Source organism: Uloborus diversus, chromosome 3 (assembly GCF_026930045.1).
Source record: "Uloborus diversus isolate 005 chromosome 3, Udiv.v.3.1, whole genome shotgun sequence".
Lineage (NCBI taxonomy): Eukaryota > Metazoa > Arthropoda > Arachnida > Araneae > Uloboridae > Uloborus > Uloborus diversus.
Window position 1 is genome coordinate 81,107,584 of NC_072733.1, and position 16,318 is coordinate 81,123,901.

Genomic DNA, 16,318 nt, shown 5'->3' on the forward strand with positions numbered 1-16,318 from the left:
AGTATACTAACATTCGTATTAATGTTTTCTATTAATTAATATTTTTTAATATGTGGGTCACATTTATATTAGGACTTCTTGGCGGAGAATTGATAGTGTGGTAGGAAAAGAATATTTTGCAATGACACTAATAGAAAAAACGAGCTGATGTGTGCATCACATTACTTCCTTTTACTCCAATTTAATGTCATTTCCCCATTATTGGCAATTTTAATGTGATTCAATTGTTTGCTCTCTAAATATCACCAACAGTAGCCAAATTGAAACCAAATTTAAAAAAAAAACGGCGACTTGGGGACAAAACTTGGAGACCAAAAGACTGGCGATATATCGCCAAGTGTCCGACAAATTATAACACCACTTGAGTTTACATCGAAATTCACAATGATTTCCTCCCCAAAAAGGGCAAAAGACCTCCTTAGGAACATCCGAATGCAACCAAAATGGAAGGTGCACAACTAGGCCCCACTAGGAGTCCATGTACCAAATTTCTACTTTCTAGGACATACCGTTTTTGAGTTCTGCGAGATACATACGCACATACGGACGTCACGAGAAAATTCGTTGTAATTAACTCGGGGGTCGTCAAAATGGATATTTCGGGTGTCTGTAGGTTCCTAGGCATATATCCGCGTGTGGTCGGATCGAAAATCTGTTCGGGGGTGAGAAAATTGGAAATTAAGGCCGATTTTGGAGTGAATTTTTTTTTTTTTTTTGCGAATATAATACTTCCTTTTTTGTAAAAGGAAGTAAAAAGGCTATTACATGCTAGTTCTGAGATTGGCTTTTTTTATTGGGAATAATCCACACTAAAGTATTTTCATTCTCTTTCAGGTTTTCCAAGACGAGGGAAATGGCACTGAAGGAGACCAATTGGGAAATTTACTTGGCCTTGGTCCTTGAAAAAGGAGGAAACACCTTTGATTCTTATTTCTCCTTTTGTTTAATCAACACTTCTTGTGTACACTAAATATATATGTATGTTAAATAGACTTTGTACTTTAATATCAGTTCTCTGGTTGTGAATAGTGACCTCTCCATTCCCGATAAAACCCAACCTCTTCAAAATGATAACTTTAATAAACGTTTACTTAACTAACTCATATCAAACAGGTTATTGAAGATATAAAGACAACTGCATGTATAAAGAAAATTGAAAAATTTCAAATTTGGAGAATTTGCGAAATTTTGAAAAGCTGTATCTCGAAAACTATTAGAGCTAACAAGCCCTTTCTGGTGTCAAATTGTAGCAAACGTAATCTAGTTTAAATGTGTAAATAATGATGTTTGTCAAAAACGTACCCCCGCATTGTCAAAATGGGGAAAATCCTAAAAAAATACGAAAATTCAGCAGTTTTGGCGATTTTCAAAAGTGTTCCGGGAGGTATCCGAGGTCGAAAACTTGGATTTTGCATCTTGTTCACATCCCATATAAGAAAAAAACATGAAACCTACTACCTCTATTTGATGTGACTTATCCCCCCTTTTCCAGAACAAGATTACTGGAGTAGTATAAATTGTTCTAAATTTTACTTAATTGGAAACCTTTATGCCTTCTTTTGAGCAAAAATGTGCAACAGAAGCGACGCTCGATTTTTTTTCAAATTTGTATTTACTTAGTTGAAGTACTTAGTATTCAGAGATTAGCACTAAGATTTGGATAAACAAATTTTCTTTTCATAAGCTCATAAATGACGATCTGGTACGAATCATCACAAGAGAAAAACTTGCTTTTTGTGAATTAGTGCCTTTTGCCTTCGAAGTACAGAATTATAAAAATTATACTGTCTGTTAAATGCGATTTTTGATCGTGAAATTAATGACGTGCATTATGTAAAAAGTAAGTTACCGTAATGAGTACAATTGCTGTCTTCCTATGAGTGGATGTTGAATAGCGAGAGAGAGAATACGGGGAAATCATTTCTTTATTCTGTGTATCTTAACCTTCAAAATGGCCTCGAAAGAAATACGTAATGCCATACCTGGTGCTATACAGCTAATAATTGTAGAACAATAATGAGTAAAAAAAAAGGAAAAAAACTTCGCTATTCTTTCACCACTTCGTAGAAATGCCAGTACTTTTAGAAGTAAGCTGCTGATGCGAGACACACTTTCTTTGTGTTCGGAGGACCACACATGTAGTTATTTTAGAATTTCAGAAAAAAAATATTTCGAAACTTCGCTTCTCTATTTTTTGTAAATCCCCCGCCCTCTTCCCGTCCTTTTCGGCCGTTTGATTGAAATCGAAATTTTCCAAGCAACTTTCAAATGAGAAAAATAAATTGCTCCCTTAGGGGGGAAAGTATTTCATTTCGTGGATGTATGTAAATAACCGTCTATCCATGAGGTGTGTTTGATTAAAGAATCCCAAAAAATAGGACCACACAGGTGGGTATTTAAAGAACTTCGGGGAAAATAATGAATTCTTTTCCCCCACTATTCTGCAGTTAATGATAGCTTTATGATTCATCGGTGGAATTCAAGGGTTTCTTCGAATAGCCGAAATCTACTGTTTTCAATTTTGCTTCGACTGTTTCCCCTTTTCGGCTGAATCAGATTGATAAACCTATTATTATTTCCATTACTGTAGGGTAAGATTGAGCCGACCGAAAAATAGTTTATTTTTGTTAGAAATGAAGTTCATTAATTCTTTTCTTTGGCTTTAATAAAATGAAAAGAAAAAGAAAATGTCCATTCGTTTTCATTTTCTCTTGGCTATCTTTCAAGCAACTTCTTGGTCCTTTGTTCTAAAAATGATTTACCCTTTTATTCTCTTTTTGAACATATGAACAGTTCAAATTCATAATGATGAACGTTTTCAGACCAAAATTTAGCAAGTCAGTTTTGGCGCTAGTGCTGTACATTTCAAAGAAACTTTCTCTGTAACCACTTTTTAACAGGCTGCGGGGTCAAAAGAAAACTGACCCACTCCTGGAATTTTACAGCTTCCGACTACTTTATTCACAAAGCAGCCTGACTCCGACATCGTAGCCCTGGCTGAGCAGCAGACTCGAAGGGGGGAATGACCGACTCCGACTCGACTCCAGAAATTGCAAAGCTCTTGACTCCTTTATCCCAAAATCAATCCGACTAAGTCTCTAGAGCCATGCTTTTTATCAGTTAGCATTAAGTTATTTCCTTTCGAGAACGAGGAGTGAAATTCAGAAATATTTTATGTTTTTCTCTTTTCTTTACGTATGCCAAAATTTTATCAATAAAAATTATCGTAGCCACTCTGCATTGATCGAAAAGCTATATCATCTAGTAGTAAAAAAAAATCAATAAAAAATACATTGAAACTGTATGTACACGTAAAAAAAAAAAGATAAAGCTGCAAACACTCGTCTATTGGTTAGCCGAATATTTAAAAGCGTTATTTTCCAGTCCCGGTATAAAAACAGCAAAAGGGCTAAGATATTTTTTATCTCCCAACTGATATAAATTTTTCGATATACCCTGTATACCAGGGGTTCTAAACCTGTGGGTCGCTACCCCTAAGGGATTCGCAAAGCATTTCTTAGGGGGTCGCGACATTATCCCTACATTAAAAAATATATCTTTGTATAGTTGAAAAATTAAAATACATGAGGGAAAAATAGCATCACTTTCGAGTAACATCAATACGGGAGCGAAAAGGCGAATTCATGAAAAATACTATGGGGCTACAGAACCCCCCCCCCCCCCCCATCTCATGCCAGAGCACCTGATCTCCGAACATCCTCCAAAATTATTTTACGCTTTGGTTTAAAGACTTCAATTTCTATAAATATCCGCGAAAAAGTCCCGAATTCACTCTCTCTAACATCATCCAAAATCGTCTAAAATTTCGGTTTTGGAACTTCAATTTCGGATAGTTTCTGTGAGAGATTCTCTAAACCCCCAACCTTTATCTTGAAAAGTGTCTTGTAGTTCCGTGTTTTATACGAAATTATGGACATTTTCCGGGGTCCCCGAATCCCTTCCTGTCCTCTAACTAAGTCAAAAACAGCGAGGAAATGGGTATTTAGGAGTATTATTCCGAAAAAAATTCTAGGGGAAAACCTCAAAATTTAAAAAAAAAAAAAAAAAAAAAAAATCCGGTCGAGGGTCTCCGAACATTTTCCCTTGTCATCAAAGAAAACCTACATTCTGTTCTTTGGACTTAATTGGACTTCATTATTGTATTGGGAGGTAGGGAAGGAACTTCAGATCAAGATGACGTGTCTATGAAATGAACGATAATCTCAAAACTCTTCTATGAAAAGTTCTATGAAAACGTGTAACACATCTGCTTCTCTTCTTGCACCCCCAGGGGCGGACTGGCTCGCGGGCTGATGCGCCCTTCTGCCCCTCTAACGCCCTCTGCGGGCCTTCTTATTTTGTTTTCTTTTTTTCACTTTTACGGGTTTTTTTTCTTTTGCCCCCTCGGGGTTTTTTGCGCTCTTGATCCTGAGTTTTTTTTTTTTTTTTTGCCCCCTCAAACTTTTTCATTTTCATTTGTGCCCTCGAACGTTTGACCTTTTTTCTTTTCGCGCTCTTGAGCCTGTGCGTGTTTCTTTTTGCGCCCTCAAACCCGTAATATTCTTTTTTTTTTTTTGAGCAATCACAATTGCTTATTGTTCTCACTTGGCAGTCTTTGAGGTCCGGTTCGCTTTTCAGCTTGGACCTGGGGACTCTGCAGCACCACAGGCCTCTGCATGCGCGGCTCCTCTGGTCCAGAGCACTGTCTCCCGGAATCCGCTTCTCCTGGGCGGTGGCGGCCATGTCCTATTCACACGCACGCCTATATGCATACATACAGGTCTACGCACACACAACTATACACACGTAATCACCCAGGATGAGGAGCAAGCTTGGGAGGACAGGAGCCTTTTTTTCTTCTTTTTTTTCTTTTTTAATTTTTTTATTGCAATTTTTTATCGAAAATTTTCCGCAATTTACAACTGTTAGAGCTTTATCAACCAATAATATTTTGGAAAAAATATGAAAGAAGAACCTCTGAATGATCTACCAATGCAAAGCATTAATATTGCTTATTGTAAGTTTGCGCCTCGGTTTTTTTTTTTTTTTTTTGCTCCCTTGAACCTTTTCATTTTATTTCATTTGTGCCCTCGAACGTTTGCACCCAACGTTTTGTCCAAAAGAAAAAAATCAACGTCTCAATAGATGGCGCCGCGAGCACACTTTAAAAGTAAAAATCTTGGTTGGTATGATTCGTTGCCATCCTAAAAGTAAAAACTTTGGTTGCTATGATGTGTTGCCATCCTAAAAGTAAAAACCTTGATTGTTGCCATTCCCTAAAAACTATCCGTAATCTTTCACGGTAAAAACGACAAAGTCCAAAAACGCGCGAAAAAGTTTCGAAAAAACTAAATCCCCGTACTAAACTAAAAACTAAACTAACTAAACTAATGCAACATTCACACTGCGTCCGCACATCCGTCACCGACGTATACTTTTCTCCCTTAAACCAGTTTTCGGCCGGCGTTGCCATGACAGCAAGCCGTATTGTGCGGGACCCGTCAACGTGCCTAGAAGCCAGATATCTGACGGCTCTGACGTCCGTATAGTTGGTAGTCGCATTTCATTGGTCTCCACGAGATGAGCGCGCTCTCGCTATTGGGTGAGAGTATCGACATGTGCTTGACGCGCGTTCGAATGTATGAATGCTTCCCCCTGTTCGGAAAACGTAAGTGTGTCCACTTGACGTGGCGAACGTGATGTGCGGATGCTGTTTGAATGTTGCATAAGTCCCCGTAATCTTTCACGACGCGCGAAGGTCACAGGCGGCTATGAGCCGCAGAGTCGCATGCTGGCGCAGAACATGCATTACTCCCCTACTACCCTCAAACCCGTGTGCGTTCCGTTTTTTTTTTATTTGCGCTCTCAAACATGTGCGCTTTCGTTTTTTTAATGATTTTTTTAGCGCTTTTAAACTAGTGCATCTTTGTGTCGTTATTTTTATTTATTTATTTATTTATTTATTTATTGAGCCTTTTGGGAATCAATGTTGGCGCTCTCTCGAGGGAAGGGAACGCAGTCCTGTCAATCAAAGCGGTTTTTTTTTTTTTTTAAATGTTGAAAGTGTATTTGGAGACAGATCAAAGTTCAATGCAATCTCCTTCTTTACCACTCCAGAATCAAATAGAACTTTTTCTTACAAGCTTAAAATTTTAGGTTTTATCTTAGCCATATATTTAAATTTCTATCCCAAACGTTCAGAATCAAAGATCAAAGAAGCGGCAACACAAACACTCGCTTTTAATTAAAGAAGCGGCGACGCAAACACTCGCTTTCTAACACAGCGAAAGAAAAAACGCAGTTTTGGAATTACCGGCAGCTTTGTAGAATATTGCAAAATGTCAGAAACAACCCTTCCGAAAAGCCCCCCACCCATTTTCCGCTCAAAGTCGCCGGTCTCTAACTTTTTCCCTCTCATTTTCGGGTAGAAATGTGCAGGTGTTTCTTTTCTGCGAAAAGAAATAAAGCAAACCGTAATTTAATACAAAAAGAAGGAAAAGAAACATGCCGAATTGTGTGCAAATTATCGGTTTCAGACATATATTAGATCTTAGACACATTTTGATGCAATGCAATGGTGCTGGTTTCTTATTTTTTTGTTCATATATTTCGGGGGCAAAAAAAAAAAAAAAAAAAAAAAAATGACTTGGTTAGCAAGGAAAAAGACTACAAACATGAAATAAATTCAATTTATCGAATCTTTCGACTCAATGAAATTCAGCTTATCTGAAAGAAATAACGTAATTTTTTCATTCAGGTAGACGAGAATAAATATTCAGTTCGGCTTGTCGAAGTTTTCGGCTCATCGAAGCTCGACTTACCGAAGTTTCACTTATAATAAATAATAAATTATAATCACTTATCATGCTCTACTAGATAGTTAGATTCTCAACCGGTGGGCCGGTACCGGTTCACTGCTTATAAATTTATAAAATTATGCAGGATGTTTATAAAACCTTTGATTGATAAGGAAAATTTATTTAAAAACACTATTTAATATTTATACATATTTTTTTTATTTTTAATTTGATCCTTATGTGAGGCAGTGAGAAATAAAAGGATGTAAGTGGACATTAAGGCTGCGGGGCTGGGTAGGCTTTCCTTGAAACTTTTTTTCTAAATCATGCTGCGTAGCAGCACTTATCAGGGCTATTAGTACTATATCTTGTCCCAAGACAGAGGAGGGGTTCACTTACCATTTGTAATGGTTATCTCTAAATCTTTAGTTCTAACACTTACTTCCCTTTGCCTCTCACTGCCTCATTTCATCAAGCCCCCCCCCCCCATACTACAATATTATCTAAAACCATGTAGGTGTGACGCTATAGCATCGAAAACTGAAATTGGCGTCTGTGTAAAACGAGCTGATCACATGACTTCCTTTTACTCCAATTTAACATCATTTCCCCATTATTGGCAATTTTAATGTGGTTCAATAGTTTACTTCCTAAATATCACCAACAGTGGCCAATTTGAAACCAAATTTTTTAAAAAACTCCAAATTTGTCACCAAGTTGGCGACAAAACTTGGCGACCAAAAGACTGGCAATGCATCGCCAAGTGCCCGACAAATTATAACACCACTTGAGTTTACATCGAAATTAACAATGATTTTCCCCCCAACAGGGGCAAAAGACCCCTTTAGAAACACCCGAATGCAACCAAAATAGGAGGTGCTCAAAGGCCCCACTAAGAGTCTACGTACCAAATTTCAACTTTCTAGGATATACCGTTCTTGAGTTATGCGACATACATACGCACATACATACATACGTAAATACGGACGTCACGAGAAAAGTCGTTGTAATTATTTCGGGGAATGTCAAAATATGTACTTCGAGTTTTTATACGTTCTTAGGCACTTATCCGCGTGTGATCGGGTTGAAAAAAATACTCAACATTTATTCGGGGATTAGCAAAATGGAAATTAAGGCCGAATTTTGAATGAAAACTTTTTTGCGAATACAATACTTCCTTTTTTATAAAAGGAAGTAAAAAAGAGTGGGGGGGAGGGGGGTTGATGGTCAGCCGCCCGAACCGGAACCTCTAAAACCCTCCGAAACCTCTTAACTTTTACACCTATTGCCATTTCTGATATGACAGTTTGAACCCATATAAGGACTGTTAAGATCCAATCCTCACCCATGAGAAGGTAAATTCTGGATGCACTATAATAGTGCCTGACGAGAAGTTGAAAATCGCCTAAATCTACTCAGAACTACGAAATGTACACGCAAAGAAGTATATTAACGTTATGAAAAAATTGTTTGTGATAAGGATTTTTTTTTTTAAAGGGGAAAAGAAATTGTGCTTAAATATGAAATAGTTTTTTTTTTTTTTTTTTTAAGGAACTTTCTTTATGAGTGCAATTTATTAAAGCCCTGTATTTTAAAAAATCAAATATGGAAAAGATAAAACATTATAATAGTGAAATAAATATCTATCAATTTAGGTTTGAAACTAGTCCTTTAATACTAATCATCTGAAAGGCACCTTTTTGATAGAATCAAGATTTTATTACAATTCATTAATGTAACAAATTGCATAGTGTGAATCTAAGTTGATGCTTGACCTTGAACGAGCTCATTCATGTTTGGGTTGAAAAAAAAATTAGATTGTCACAACGCCAATCATTGTTATCGCAACCTTGGTTTTCGTCAGTTGTGAATGTAAAACCGATCATTTTGGGAGGGGCCATTCGGATTTTTTTTACAAACTTGCTTGAGATGTTTGTTCTAATAGTCACCTCTTAAACAATGCTGGATCATTCATTTGTCCGAAAAACCACCGCTTCTATTCATCTTCAAGTTTTTATTCCAATTTTGATTTTAAAAATAACAACTTCATCAAAAATGTTGCAAAACTGAAATTTCCTAGTAATTTTTCAATATTGGAATCCCAAAAACGTATTTTAGGTCATTTATGATGACATTAGATTTGTTTGAAGGAAAGTCAGGGTTCACGTGCTCTCTGACTTCACAATTTGCTTTGAAAATGAAGTTTTAAAACCGAAATATTCCGCCGTTACGAGTTGAGAAATTTAAAGATATGGTGGGTGCTTTTCTAGCTCTTCTGCGGTCGAGCCTAAAAATGCACCTTTAGACAATATTTTGTACATTAAAGGGATAGTGATGGTGCGGGGAATCCCCCCTGCCTGAAAAGGGTTGGCCATTGAGGCTCTAAAAAGAATTTTAAGCTAATTTTGGATGTGTTAGAAAAAGGGATGGAAGATTCATGAGATCATCGTCTATTTAGATCAGTGGGGCTCTCCCTCCAAAAACTTCATTTTAAAACTGTCATCACGACATTAGATGGGGTTTCTACCGGAAATCTTTTATAACTGATACCACAAAAAGGATGTTCAAGCATCTTTTATGTAAGTTAAGAAACAAAGACTGGGAAAGCTACTCTCCGCAGGAAAATTTTCCAAATTGAAATTGCAATTCTTGCAAATTTTCTTTTCCCCAGAAAAATTTCGAAATTAAATAGGCAAATTTAGGCTCTCTTTGGTCTCGTGAGCAATAAGTATATTCAGAGGCTTACAGCATTTATGGGTCGTTCAAGTGTCTGAAGTTGGAATCAAGAAATAATGTAAACGATGGCGCAAAATTTTAAGAATAAAGCAGTTCTGTTTCCAGGGGAGAGGGATGTAATTTCTCTCCCAATTAAAACCTAAATTTCTTTCAGAGTAAAACACGTGTGTCAAACTTTGTTATTTTCTCATAATATTTTCTTTCTTTTTTTTTCTTCTTTAAAATTCCTACACTCACAAGGTTTTTTTGGGGAGGGGAGGGGATGTTCCTCCTCTAGATCCGCCCCTGGCTTTCGTTGTGATAATGGTGCATTTTCAAAAATCGTTAATAACGTCGTTTAAATCACAGTTAAAGCCTTGGTTTCCTAGGAGCGAACACGCCTAGCGTTGGCGTCGCTCCACGCCGAGGCGAAAACTTGATTCTTCTGCTCATTCGCGCCCGAGCTAAATCGACGTCGTGAATGACCACGCCAGAATCCACTTGACTTTGATTTCAGCGTTACGGCGATGAGCGACGTCGAAGATCTGTGATTCGCACCTCGCCGAGGCGAAAACTTGATTCTTCTGCGCATGCGCGCTCGGCTAAATCGACGTCATGAATGGCCACGCCGGAATCCACTTGACTTTGATTTCAGCGTCACGGCAAGGAGCGACGTCGAAGATTGGCGATTCGCTTCTAGGAAACCAGGGCCTTAAATCCACTATTTGCTCCTCCTAACTTTAAATTTCCGAGCTTGAGAATGTTTCCTCAGCTTCAACATTTATGTCCAATTGGAGCAGTCTGTAGCTGTTTTAATGTTGGATGGATAAATAACGTTTCTTTTTGAAAAGCATATTCTCTTTTATTGATCGTATACAATCACTCCAGCTATACGTTCCAATCACCCCAGCTATACGTTTCCAAGAAAGCCTGCGAATACTTAGTAAACGGAATAAACGTGTTGTCTTTCCCACCTCATACAAATCGTAGACTCAAACCGCTAAGTTTGATTTCTTTTCTTTTTTTTTGCTACCCGAAGGCGTCTTTTACAAGGAATGCTACTTTTCTCTCAAAACGAAATGCACTTCTTCAGATAATAACTCAACACGAACGAGCCTAATAATTTACAATGGAGTAAAATGCATTTTAAAAACACGAAAAACAGTAAAGTGTGGCATTCAATTATTGCGATTGCATTTCAGTTTCGAGTCTTTTCTTCGAAAGAAGATGACCTGCACAGAATTGTGTATCTCATTGGGAAGGGTAATTCCGCCCACAACAAGTTTTCAGTTTTTATTTTCTAAATTATTTTTAAAAAAGGAAATCACTCAGAGGCTTTGTGTAGCAAATTTTGAATGACTAATGTTTCACATGTTTACAAAATCAGACGGGTCGTAGTTACATTTAAGGTATTACAGCTGTGTGAAGATAAGTGTGTATGGATGATTCTCCGAAATCCTAACAATATTATGTCACAGGAGCCTAACACAAAAATCATTTGCCCGAGAATTTTTTTTTTCTTTTTTTACAGCTAGAAATAAATGCTCCGATGTTATTCCATTCTTATTAAAAGATTAACTCATTTATTTTTTCCTACAAAATTTTTTGAATTACCAGAAAGTTACTCTCCTGGCGTGTCCCCATCCGTTTCTCAAATGTACTTAATATTTTTTTTTTAAACAAAATGTCAATATATATATATATATATATATATATATATATCAACAAACCACAAATGCAATTTGTAGTACTAAATTATGCATGCTTAAAAATGTAAACATTTTTGAAAAAATTAATTACTTTAATAACCAAGATAGATTATTTTAAAATTTGTCGCCAGATTTTCATGTTATTCTACCGGCCCAGTTTAATTATCATACATAAAAAAAAAGAAATTTTTAATCAGCTGTACTACAAAACTGTTTTTTATCACCGTTTTGTTGGATTCCTTGAGTATTTTGCTGACATGACTTGTCTTGCTGTTCTCATTAAAATTTTGAAGTTCAAAAATAGGATATGTAACATTTTTCCTGTCATTCTCCAGGGACAAAAAAAAACTTTTGTTTTAAATGAAAGAAAATTTTTAATTCTACTCATAGTGAGTAGTTGAATTAAGAGGTTGGAATAGAAAATAACACTTTTTATCTAAATTATAGTCCTGGGCATAAGTAACGGGCAAGTTGTAGGGAAAATGTCAATCTCCTGGCAAAAAAAGGAAAAAAATGCAGTCTCCTGACATTACTTATAAAGCACTTTCAATGCATCCATTAGGATTTATTTCCAATACATTAGTCTGAATTTGGCAAAAGATAAATAAAAAATGTAGCAGTAGAAAAATTCTATTTATTTGTTTATTTTTTTTTTCTTTTTCTCTTATTCAGGCGAACTTTTCAAAAAGAGATTTGTTGGTTATATATTTCTTAATTTTAATGTTGCTCGAATAGGAAAGAAGTTTCTTTAAATTTTTGACAAAGGTAAATTAGAGCACAATTTTCTAGAATTTGGTAAATACTTTTCTAAATTAGAGAATTAGAAATACCAAGAAATAGAACTTAATGTGAAAATTATTATTTATTTGTTAGTTCAGAATTTCAGCATAGCAATTGCAAAACATTTTTTTTTTTTTTGTTTAAATAACTGTCTGTTATTCGAAGTGTAAGCTATTCAGAATGAATAATATGAAAAAAAAAAAAAACTATATAAATGAACTGGGACTCGAAGAGATGTTCCTAATTTGGGAGTGTCCGTTGAGGGAGGTTTTACATAAATTTTGTTTTGCCATGCAATAAACATACTTTTTGATTTAGATTACAGCTATTTCTTTATTACTAAGATAAATATTCGATTAATTTTGATGAAACTCATATTGTTAGCTCCTGGTACTGCTTGTCACTCTCCTGGTGTATGAAAATTTGACCACCTGTTTCGAAGGGTGTAAGGTAATTGAAGTGAATTCCCTCTATTTTTCTTTTAATAAGTTCCTAACAAAGAGGAAGTATAATTTTTCTTCAGATAATTTTAAGCATTTTGATTGTTATAAAATTTGAGGTTGGAAAATGTCAGGTGTTGGTTTGTATATTTGTGTGTGTCACCCCCGTCATCCTGACGTCTCAATCAACTTCTCCTACATAAATCACAATATTAATTAATGATTGGGACGGCCTAGCTCAGTTGTCATTATAAAACTGAAAAAAAAAAAAAAAACTGGTGTTCGTTTAAATAACTAAGTAATGTTTAATAATAGACCATAAAAAATCCCAGAGTTCAGTTAGCTGCTAGTTAGGGTGGATCGATTTTAACTTTTTTTTAAAAATCGAAATCGCCTGCGATGGGAAAAGTTATGTATTGGAATCAAATGTTTGAATAATTTTATTATGTATATATATATATATATATATATATATATATATATATATATATATATATATATATATATATATATATATATATATATATATTTGGGGGGGGGGGATTGAAAGATATTTAGACTGCCAGCCAGCCAGACCACTGAAAGAAATTTTTCATGGCACTTTAAAAAAAAAAAACTTTCTTAAAACTCTCATGTATACTTTTTTTTATCGTCTGTGGCGGGAAAAGTTATTTATTGCATCAAATGTTCGTGTTCCTTTTTTTTTTTTTTTTGGTAGTTACAATATTATTAGAGCACCAGCCAGGATGTGACATTCGTAAAAATTAACATTTATTCTTCATTTTTAAAATATCATGTATATATTTTTTTAAACCAACTATAGTGAAAATGGTTGCCTAGTATGCTTCTCTGCTCATGATTTTTTTTTTTGATCTCGTACGATATTTAAGCCGACCGATGAAATTCGGAATACTTGCAGAATATTTATTATTTTGACTTTTTAAAGCAACATTTTTACTGGACACTGCTTTACAAAAAAATTCAAACCGTTTTTACACTTTTGTTTTCTATAATAGGACTACAGAATTCTTTCAGATTAAAACTAAAGTATAAACGATTAAAACACAAGAGGATCGTCGATGCGCCATCTGTTTTTCAGCAGCTCTTCGCTTATTTTCCTGAAATTAGATGAAAATAATTTAGAATTTACTTCGAGGAATTGGCTGCATTCAAACTCCAACATAGCGCCCCACTCCACCACCCAATTATTGGCAGTTGACATTAACTTCATTTTGCTAACCAAAATTTTTTACGCGACCATTTGATATCAATACTCAACTTTTCCCGCCCCAAGCAACTAAAAAATATATACATACGAAATTTAATTTTTTTAATGTCATTTTTAACATATTTGGAAAAACTAAAAGGCCCTGGCGGGGATCTAAATATATTTTAACTTCCAAAAACAATTTTACACGAGCATTTGATGCCCATACACAACTTCTACCACAGGCGATTTTGATTTAAAAAAAAAAAAAAAGTTAAAATTAACCCACCCTACAGCTAGTGTATGACGAACCTAACGTTGAATGTTGAGTATGTTGTTCATATGGTTCATAAATGTTAAGGAACTTGATAAAAGACGGAGGCGGAGGAGTCAACATTCACCCCCCCCCCTCCCGAAAACAAAATCGGTTTTCTATTTATTTCTTCAAATGTAGGAGTAGTTGTCTCTTAAAAACAGATAACCGTTACGAGTAAAATTTTCTGTACTTCCTCTTTTCCTAATTATCTTCTCGTACTCAAAACGAGAGAGAAAAGCATTATGTTACTGGATGGATTTCAGATTTAAAGAAACATCGTCGACAATGAATTTCGAATATATGTTTAGAGTAGTCCTTTTTTTTTTCACTAACGAAATGGCTTCCGAAATAAAGCTGCGCATTTGTCGCTTACCTCATTCATTTTCTAAAATTAGTTGAACTAAACATATAAGCAGTAATGATGTAATATTTGTTTAGCATAAGGAGAGAGTAACCATTGTTACAACGGGACAACACCGTGACTGCCTGGCCATTCTAAACTGTTTTTCAGGGTCATTCGAAGGATTTCTTTCACAGAAAGCTACTTTATTGCGTCTGTAACGACTTCCATCGGATAGCTTCATCTCAATGAGACTGATAAATTAACGTTACAGGTCACTGGATCTCAAGAAGTTGTACGTCTCGTGCCCTGCAATGGTCGGATGTTTACCGCGGTCTTGTGTAACAACGAAATTTTTCTGAACTTTAATATGCTGATTATCAGAAGTTTAGTGTTCGAATAACTGAAAGTTTGTTTGAGGTTTTTGATGTTTCTTCTTCCTTAGTATTCAATCTAAGATCTTCATTCGTCATAAGAGGTTTTTCGTTTTGTGGTACTATACAGCTGTCAGTCTATCTGCTAGAGAATGCACAGTAGCAATAAATACAAATTTTGAGTTTATCATTGGTAGATTTTAGGCAGGGCTGCGAAGTCGAAGTCGAACTTATTTTAGAATAAAATCGCCAGAGTCGGGAGTCGAAGCCTTTAAAATGCTTAGAGTCGGAGACAAAGTCGGGCTTTTTTTCTGAATCCGCAACTCGGCCTGTGCTGCGGAGTCAGTCTCAGTCGGAGTCGGACTGGTTTTGAAGTAAAAGTGTCGGAGTCGGTGCCGGTCGCTTTCTTTCCGACTCTACAGTCCTTATTTTAGAGTGACAAGGGGCACGTGCCCGAATACTCGTGTACCCGAAAGTGGTGGCTTTTTAATGAATAAAACCTAAAATTTTCTGAGTGGGTCCATGAATGGATCAGAAGTTCCATCAAATAATAAGGGAACATTTTTGTAATTTTTGTTAAAATTTGCTTTAAAACTTTACAACTCAGGTTTTACGCGAGCTACAGTGTTGCATAATGGCTCGGTTTAAAGAGGTGCCTGTACTTTAATCTGATATGCAATTTGAATAATTTTCCAAAAACTTTTAATCACAAAATTTGAGAACTCAAAAGTTCACAAGGGGGTATCTAGGATATATACGTGCATACCTAAGTATATACGTGTATAGTAGACGTATATACGCAAATATAAGTGTACATGCATACATATACGAGTATACACGAGTTAATTCGTGGATACATCCAGTGCGTCTTTGTACGAACGTGTCTACTCACACACACACACACACACAACCACACACACACACACACACACACACACATATATATATATATATATATATATATATATATATATATATATATATATATATATATACAGCCAGAAAGTGATGGCACACAAAGCCAGAAAGTGATGGATGCAAAACGGGTGACAAATTTGTTGCACAAAGATGATTTTACCCTGCACTTTAGTTTTTAAGAAATATTTAGAGCAGTTGTTAAAAGTTACGGCCTGAAATAGCTCTAATACACGTATCGCAACAAAGGCGCAGCAACTGATGAAAGTTTTTCAAAAGTCTCCTTATTGCAACAGAGAGGGATTTGAGATTGCGACGCAAGTAAAACGCAGCTGGGGGCCGCAAATTTCATCAATCGCTTTAAAACTTTCTTTAGACCTAGATTGCTGTGTAAAATTGTTCTTGTGTAGTAAATTTCTGACCTGTTTTACAATTAGGAAATTTTCCCAACATTTTATATTTTTTCCTATTAAAATTACTTTGTTTTCTAAAGGTATGTTCGTCTCTTCTATTTAATAATATACTCAGTCTTCTGGGGCGGACCTTGTGTGCTCACCCTCTGTTTACATAACTGTTCAGGAGGTCATTTTACACAAGATTCAGAAAAAAATGGTGTCGAAAGCATGAAAATTACATTAGTATTATTATTTATTTATTTTTTGCCGTGCAGTAAAAGAAATAATGCATTATTTCACCCATCCCCACAAACTATTTTCTTGGCTTTT